The following is a 9,669-nucleotide window of genomic DNA, read 5'->3' as shown; positions in this document are numbered from 1 at the left end:
CTCAGGACAAGCAGCCAGAGGCCGCTTCTGCCTACCGTACGCTTGACGTCCAGCAAGCCAGATGGGCAGGCCAGGGTAAGCGTGAATACAATGGGCTTTAAGGACTTATTCAAAAAATAATTTAAAATAGTTCCTTAATAATTTAATGTTTATTCTGTGCTGAAATGATGCCCTGGCGTACTGTATTCGTTTAAGATATCTCTATAAGATTAAGTATAACTGATTCTCTTTACTCTTTTAAGTGAGATTGATAGGACATTATATGTGGGACCTTCCTTCCATGCCTTTTTATTTGAAGAGAGATGGTGGTGCGTCAAGTTTCAGATATAACTTCACTATGTAGCCCAGGCTGGTTCTAAACTTGTAATTCTCCTGCCTCCGCTTTCTGAGTGCTTCAATTATAGGTGTGAACCCCTACGTTAGGCTCCTTATATGTTAGTTGTTGGTACAGCTTGACGTTTTCCATTGGTAGTCTCAGCACCAGACATTAGGTGGTCTGTCTATGGTGAGGTTGTCATCAGCTTTGCCCACTGCGTGTGTGTTCCAGATGACAAGGACTGCGTACCTAGAGCAGTGCTGCCAGAGTGGACACAGAGACCGTCTGGAAATGCTGCGTGGGAGGGTGACAACAGACTGAGAGGCTCCTTTTGCCTCCTTCATCTTTGTATCTATACAGTTTTGCATGGGTGACATTTGCTTTCAGATAGTCTATGTATGAAGCACAATGCTTGGGGCTGAGGGGATGGCTCAGCAGGTAACTGCACTTGCTGCCAAGCCTGATGAACCAAGTTCTATCCCTGAAACCCACAGTGAATGGAGAGAACTGACCACTGTTCTCTGACCTCCATACATGTCCTCCCCCAACAAAAAAGTTAAACAAGCGTAATAAAGAGAGAGTGTGTGTGTGTGTTTAAGCTTGATGCCTATTTGTAAATTCACGTTAATCTTCCCCCTCAAGGCATTTAGGTACGAATCAAGATTTCCCACTCACAAAATGCACACTCTGGAAGAGGTTACTTAACATCAAGAGATTGGAAAGTAATTAACCATGCTGAGTAAAAAGGCAGAGTGCAAGGTAGCTTGGCCAGAGAGACTACACGGCTCAGCTCCTGCACCAGGTCAGGGGCTCTGAAAATCGGGTAGCATAATGTCTTGGTGCATCCTGGAGGTTCAGCCCCCATCCCCAAGAAGCCTAAGTCTTCACGCAGGACTCTGAAAGCATGAAGCGCTTTACCTAGCGGAGGGAAGCTAGTCACCCCTGAAAGGGTTTTGGGGGGCAATGTTTACTAGATTTCTTCTTTGTATCCCCACACTCAAAACACTAATAGAGGGTTTATGCCTCACTTAAGAATTCAGGACCTGGCATTCCACCAGCGTCTACCAGGTAAGGGGTTGTGTATGCTGCGGAAGGATTAAAACTCATTTGATTGTGTGACCAAACTTTGTGTCTCTGTGTGAACTGGTGAATTCTACAGGAACAAAACCTACCTGGGGTCCTCCTTCTTGGGCCTGGGTCTTCTGGATCAGGTGCCTGGGTGCTGCTGGACCCACTACTGCAGCCCTTGAACAGGAAGAGCGCAGCAGGCTCCAAACTGGCAACTGTGAACATGTCTGGGGTAGAGTCTGTGTACTCTAAACAGAAATCCAGCTTCAGGCCTGGCGGTGGCTGGGGTCAAGAATGCTTACTGTTTCTTGCAGAGGACCCGGGTTTGGTTCCTAGGACTCAGGTCAGGTGACTCATAACGACCCATAACTTGAGTTCTAGGGAATCAATACCCTCTTCTGGCCTCTGAGGGCACCTTCGTAAATGTGGTAGATATGAACTCAGACCCATATTTATAAATTTTTACAAATGAATAAATCTTAAAATAAATAAACAAAATCTTTTTTTTTTTAAAGAAAACACACAGCAGGGCGAGGTGGCACACACCTTTAATCCTAGCACCCAAGATTTAGAGGCAGGCAGATCTCTGTGAGTTGGAATGCTGGTCTACAAAGCAAGTTCCAAGACAGTCAGGGCTGTTACCCAAAAAACCCTGTCTCATCAGAAGAATACTCATACACGTTGAGTAAATTTATTATGAAATATGGATTCTACATTACAGAATCTGGAATCTAAACCTGTAATCTAGAATCTAAACCTATATCTAGGGCTACTGTTAAAGGAGATATTGTCATTTAAAAAAAAGTCTTTAAAGCAGTTAGAGCTATGATTATAAGCTGTAGGCAAGGTTTGTTAAGAAATGGAACAAGGATTCAGGAACTACTACTACTGGCAGGGTCGCTTGGTGTGATGTTCATTAAGGTCGAACTGGGTTTGAGTGCTGTCTCATACTGTCTCAGGTGACTAGGGGCATAGTCTTACCTTCTGAAGCCTCCATTAGAAAAAAAATCCATGGAATGTGGTAATGCACCCTCATGGACCGAAAAGATGAAATCACAGGGCACCTACCTCCTTAGCCATAGGACACAGAAACTCGCCAGAGGCCTCCTCTGAGTAGTGACTCCCTCCGCTGAGCACCTAGGGCAACAGTGCACTATACGCAAGGACCCTGGGCAAGCAAGGAGCTTGCTTCTCCTTACACTGAACTGTTAGGTTCATCATCAGCTGAGTAAAGCTTGCTCAAGTGTGCACAAGCAGGGGCTCGCACAGCAGCAGTCCCTGTGCGGAGCACAGAAGGAGGCAAACAAGAAATATATTCCTGTTTTTGAGTCTTCGGGAAAAGCCAAGAGCTATTTTTAGCTGCGGTAGGTTTGGGTTCTGGGAGGGCACTGTAGCTGTGTTTCTGTGTTTGCAACATTAAGTTTTAACATAATACAGTCACCTGACTCATGGGATCTGTGTCAGTGTTGTTTTTATAAATCAAAGAGTGTTTTTTTGCAAGTTGAGATGTTCGGATTTAATGACTAGCAAGCAAGCAGTGCCCAGCATTCAGATTTAACCTATTAAAATCAAATCCTTTGCTGTATCAAATTTCCATGAGTTGTCCTAAAAAACGAGGTGGAGGCAGGGAGTCATAAACACATCATTGCCTTTGCTTGGGTAAGACATTCTCTTAGATAAAAAGAAATGCTTTGTGATTATACTCCTGTGTGTCTCATGGAAACAAGTGTTGGAAGAGTCAGCTGTGACTTAGAACCCAAGGCAGGGCCTTCCTGTGGAACAGTTTTTGAGCTTTTTCAGGTACAAACTTTTGTCCCCTAAGGTGGCAACAGGCATGAAGCAGCAGAGGAAGGGAATTATGACAGTAGCTACAGCTAATTTGGATTTGGGCAGATTGAAAGAAAATGTGAATGGGAAGAAATACACCATGTCCCTCAGGACTGGACTCAATGTGTTCATTCCAGAATCATTTCAGAAACATTCTTCATGATGTGGGGACTTCTGGGTGAGGTGACAGATTAGAAGCCTCTATAATGTGACCAGATGCCTCAAGCTCTTAATGCTGTAACTTCCCCCACAGCTCCCATGACGGATTACAACCTCACACTGTACGCTGAAACAAACCCTTCCTTCATTAAATTGCTTTTGTGAGGTATTTTATCCCAGCAATGACTCAAGTAACGAATACACTTGTCCGTTGATGGCCCAACAGTTAATAAGTCAAAGGGCCATCGTTGTTGGTTGTCTCGTAGGAAATTTGTCCAGATGGTATTTCCAGCAGCTATGATTTCTCCATAGCTGATATTCTACTCTGAGAGTTACATAGAGGGCACCAGTACCCTGAGCGCCTAACTAGGGATCCACATTCTGAACTACACACTGCCACTCTTCCATGGCCCAGTCCCGGGTGAACACTGCAAGTCCTAAAGCTGAAAGCATACAGCTGATCAAAAATCTAAGCGATAACCTAACCCCCAGGTGTATAAATAGCAGTGCTGTAACATAACAACATGAAACCCCAAGGTAACATAATCCTCCAAAAATATTGAACCTGTAACAACAGCCTCTATTGAGGGTGAATTACACAAAATCCCACACAAAGAATTCAGAAGAATGAATGCAAGCATGTTCAAAGAAACTTAAAAAGATGAAGAAGAAAAAAAAAAAAACAAGCAAACCACTCCTGAATGAATCCCAGGAGAACATAAAATAAAAACAAACAAACAAACATACAAGCAAGCAAAAATAGCAAGAAAACTACAGAATTAAATAAGGAAGACAATTCAAGATATCTAAGAAAGGGGTGGAGAGATGACTCTGCAATTAAGAATACTTGTTGCTCTGGCAGAGGACCATGGTTTCCATTCCCAGCACCCACATGACAGCTCACAATTATCTGTAACTCCAGTCCCAGGGGATCTGATGCTCTCTTCTGATTTCTGTGGGGGCTAGATATGGGCATGGTGCACATGATGCAGGCAAAACACTCATATACATAATAAAATAAAAATAATTCTTTTAAGAAAGAAAACCATGAAAGAAAAATTAGTAGAGACATAAAAAATAAATGCCAAAGACAGATAACACTGAAACACTGGAAATGATGAACACAGTATATCAAATAAAATAATAGGCTCCATAATTAGTGAGAGGATGGAGAAGTCAAAGTGAGAGAACTGGAACATTCCAACAAAGACAAAGGTGAATTAGTAAGAAGGTATGAGAGTACCGGGCAATGTTTGAGACACAGCAAAAAGGCAACATCTAAGACTAACAGGCATTGCACAGGAGAGGATCATTTTCAAAAATTAAAAACAATTTTAACAAAATAATACCAGAAAGTTTTAAAAATTAGGGAAATGAATGCCAATCCCAATACAGATAAATTCTAAAAAGTTAGAAAAGAACATCCATAAGGTCATGTTGTAATTAAACCCCTGAATATACAGAACAAAGAAAGAACGTTGAAAGTCATAAGGGAAAGCGCGTAGTCAGAGCTGCAGGCAAACCAGTCAGTACAGCAACAGAGTTCTTCACAGATTCTAGAGGCTGGCAGAGTTTGGAATTGTGTATTTCAAGTCTAGAAAGACAACTGCCAACCTTACTACTATACCAGAAAAGATATCTGTCATATTAAAAAAAGAAATAATAATGTCCCAGATCAAATAAAATAAGTTAAAGAAACTCAAGACCATTAAGCCAGCTCTACAGAACTTTTCAGGCTGAAGAAAGGCAAACATATCTGTGAGTTCACAGAAAACTATAAGCCATACTTGAATGATTCAAACAGGAGAGGACTGTGACACCCCAAACAGAAAATCAATAGAAGTGGCAGGAATCAGTGCCCAGCTTTCAAGAATGACCCTGAACGTGAATGGTCTCAGTTCACTGACAGAAAGACAAAGACACTCAGAACGTATTAAAGAATGAGATCTCTTCATCACCTCCTCAAAGTGCACGTCTTTGTAAAAGAAAGTCACTGTCTCACGTGAAGTATGGAAAAGGTATCCCAAGTGCTGTCCGTGTTCTAATATCTAAAGAAAAACAAAAACCAGACTTCAGACCAAAACTAGTTAGAAAAGGTAAAGATGACATTACAGTACTAAACGTACACACACCAAACATGGTGTGCCACCCAAAGCCTGTAAGATAACACAAAAGACAGTCTAGGACAGAAGGGTAGAGCTGTAAGTCCCCGCATGAAAGCCGTCAGAGAGATCTTAGTGACACACTCTAGCATCTTGGATAAATAAGAAGAGTCAAAACCTGAATCAGTAAATGAAAAGAAATAATTGAGATCAGGGGAAAATGAACTAAACAGAAATGAAAAACAAACAAACAAACAACAAAACCCAAAGAATCAATGACACCTGTTGGGACAGGGGCAGAGCGCCATTACTTACCACACCAGGTCAGGAGTTTCCAATCTGCTTAATCACCTGGCTCCTTTCTGATAGGAGGCAAAGTGTTCCTGATCCAAAACAAAACAATGGGTTAAAAATGGGTTAATCATGGTTGATGATGTTAAAAGGGACCTTCCCATGTCTCCTTTCCTACTCTCCAAAATGGAAGGATAATCTAAAAAGAGAAAGAGTGTGACTCAGAAATAAGGTGTCTTTAAGAGAGAGGGCTAGGAGCCCTGGATGTCAGTGAGGGGATCCTGGGCAACTGCTGAACACTTGGCAGAGAGGCCTGCTGATTCACACTGGCCAATTAGAACACCTCCAGAGAGAGTGGGGTTGTGGGGGTGAAACCAACAGAATATTAATTCTACTTTAAAATACTAAGGAAGTATTTATGCTTCTGCAGACATATTTGTGGCTGAAGCAGCAGAGAGTACACAGAAAATGAAGACAACTTTCAAAGTAAGAGAATAATTTCAGAGGCAACAATAGCAACAAAAATGCACAGTAAGCTTTCTGATTGTTTGTTTGCTGTCTGTTTGTTTTTAATTGAATGTGTTCAGTGACTGACATTGCTGTGAGAATACTGGCTGGCTGGAAAGACAAAATAGGAAGTGCAAAGAGGTATCGTGTGAGAGGGTACTGAGACATGTGTGTTAGCATGATGTGGCAAGTTACAAAACCAAAATTGACTGCTTAAAACCAGAAACCACTGCTAGGCCCGGTGGTTCAGGCCTGTCATCCCAGCTACTTAGGATGCTGAACTGAGAAGATGAGAAGTTCAAGAGCTATCTGGTCTACTGAATGAGTTCATTCTAAATAACTCAGCAAGGCCATCCCAATTAAAAAAAAAAAGGTAGGGGTGGAGGAGGTCACTGTAGCTTGGTGGTTAAAGTCCTTGTCTAGGATATGTGGAGCTATGGTTCAAAACCCAAGGAATACACAAAACAAAAAAACTGAGCAATTATGAACTTGCATTGTATGAATTTGGGGAAAGAGTAAAGGGCTGAGACAAAGTTGTTTTTTGCACTGCAGTGTGTAAAACTTTTGGACTCTTAACCACACACATAAAAGTAGCATCGACACAAGGCCACAAAGTGCTGGAATCCCTAATGTGTTTGTCAGCAAACACGAAAGCCATGGGTACATTCTATGAAAGTCTGAGAAAGAGCTGTGTCACATGGCATGTGAGGCTGCCTGCCCCTTCACGTGGTTAGCAGGTCTGCAAAACTGCCTTGTTGATAAAACATCATATGCTTGAAAATGGGAGGGGAGACACAAGTGTCTCCCTGCTCAGCGTGGCTCAGAGGCACAAATAAGGAAGAGCATGTAGTTAGCTAGCACTCCATGAACGCTGGCAGGTTTCCTGCTGCTCCCCTCCTCTGCCATAATCATAGATATCATAGGATAGTTCTGCCTATCCTATAGTTACTTTATAAAGTAAGCAACAGTAAAGTCTCTGAAGCCATACTAGGGAGCTTTGACTCCAATTCAAGTATAAAAAACTGATGTGACCCACCCACTTGGGGGGGGGGGGTATTAGTGGAATGGATAACAGATTGAAGACCAGAGAAAGAGGGCACGGCATCTAGTAAGAAGTCTGCTAGTGGGGGGTGGGGGGCTTTGGTCCTGCCTCAATGTGATGTGACAGGCTTTGGTGACTCCCTATGGGAGGTCTTACCCTCTCTGAAGAGTGGATGGGGGGGAGAAGGTGGGTGGAGCAGGAGTAGGGGAAGGAGGAAGAACTGGGCTTGGTAATAAAAAAAAAACATTGTTTTAATAAAAAATAAAGAAGTCTGTTAGTAATTTAGCAACTGGCCAAAGGGAGTGGGAAAATGGTCAAAGTTGGGGGAAACGGATAGAGTAGAGGTGCTGTGGACAGATCCAGCTGGCCTGGAGCATCAGCTGACTCTACATGAACAGACAGTGGGAAATGGGCATCGAGGTTGATGCCCAGGCTGCTTGCTCTTCCTCTAGGAGGATGGCTAGGTGGCACAGGAAGCAGAGAACAAAAAGAAGAGGTAATTAGGGAGAAGGACAGTGGGTGCAGATCTCAGTGGCAAGCTTGCAATGTGGGAGTAACCTGTCCGATATCCCCAGGCAGAATGAAGTTCAAGGTGCTAGACACCCAGAGAGAGTCTGGGACTTACCAGGGCTCTGTACTGACCCGAGAATTCGGACTTTAAACTACGTGTTCTAAACAGTGAATTAGTGCACTTCTGAACAGCCATGTGCAAGCGGCAATCATCAGAGCAATCATTTTGCATTAGAGGGCCTCAGGAACCCAAAGGCCTACAGCCTGCAGCTAATTGCTTAGTCGGATCCAAAACAAAAAATCGACATCGAACAGTAAAACACATGATGTAACCTTTGTCAATTCCTACTCTAAACACCACTTAATTCCCTCATTATGTCAACCATCCACTGGTCACACAATAGCTAAGGACCTTACTGTGAAGGTGTAGGGGTTAAAAACATAAGGCAAACTGATAAAGTCATAGGTTTTTTTTCTCTTTTTGTTTTTTAAAGACGGCTGTTCAAACAAATAAATCAACTATCCCTCCTCCACCTAGAGAAAGTCAGGTAGTGAGCATTGGGGACCACTGAGGAAATAAAGCCAGCCGGATACCATCAAAGGAAAGGAGGACATAGCTGAGACTGGATGACCAGGAAATGTGAAGATGTGTCCTAAATAACAAGAGCCAATTATGTAAAAAATCTGGGAGAGCATTCCAGTGGGGAGCCCTTGTTAGTACAAAGGCCTTGAGATAAGGCGATGTTGGTGTAGAAGAACAGTCAGAAGGCCATTGGCCAGGGGTGAGGCCGGCAGGAGTGGAGACAGAGTTTGGTTGGGGTAGAACAGGGCCTCTCTCAGATCAGAATTTGGATCTGATTCTTTGTACAATGGGAAGTGTTAGTTATTAACCTGACCAGTCCCTCTGGGTGTGGTGTGACGAGCAGATTCGGACTAAGCGGGTGGGCTGTACTGGGAACAGGGAGGAAGCCTGCAATCTCTTTCTGCTTTGGGTCTACCACTCTCTCCACAGGGACTACATGCTCACAATAGCCATGAGAAGTTGAAATTATCCCTCCTGCCTCAGATTAGCATCCTATTTGAGATTTTACATTAGCATTCTACAGACCCATGCACAGTCTGGTGCATGTAGCTGTCTCCTTAATAGCTCTGATGCTTGATGAATAAGTTAAACAGCTCATCAATTCCATTTATTTCAAGAATCGGGCAACCCAATTAAAAGGCCTGAAAACAAAGACTGGACATGCCATCTGGTTGCTGGCACTGGTCAGTTGCTGGAGCGGGAAGCCTTGTCAAACTCAATCAATAGGGCAAAGCCAGCAGCCCACGATGACACAGTCACCAGGTCTGCCATTGTTCTCTGCCAGTATGAAGCTGCATCTCGGTGCCTCTAGGAATTGGGTGGAAACAAAACATTCTTTTTTAGCCCAATGTTTTCTTCGGTGACTTTCCATCATCTAGCGATGACCAAAGTACCCAAACTCAAGTGGGAATGAGCAGGGAACCCTTGAAGACTGATCTGCTGTCTCTCAGATTGTTGGTCTAGTTTAGCACCTTGGGGCTTTCCTCCCAAACAAGACTGAATCACTATAGTAGCTGAGGGAAGCACGGTTGTATGTCTAATCCTTAGCTAGCCCCACCGTCAAACTGTGGAGGATAACCATTGGATCACTGCCAAGTTGAGGGATAGCTTCCTCAACTAGCTTCCTGGGGGATTCCCACCCAGTTCTGTTCGGAGAGTGTGAAGTCCCATCAGCGCGCGGCCTGACAACTCCTGATCTAAGAGCTCCAGGCAAAGCATGGCCTTCCATTTACAGCCTGACATGAAAAGCTGAGTGAAGTAAATC

Source organism: Myodes glareolus, chromosome 6 (genome assembly GCF_982192425.1).
Source record: "Myodes glareolus chromosome 6, mMyoGla1.1, whole genome shotgun sequence".
Classification (NCBI taxonomy): Eukaryota; Metazoa; Chordata; class Mammalia; order Rodentia; family Cricetidae; genus Myodes; species Myodes glareolus.
Note: the sequence above shows the minus strand (reverse complement) of the source record.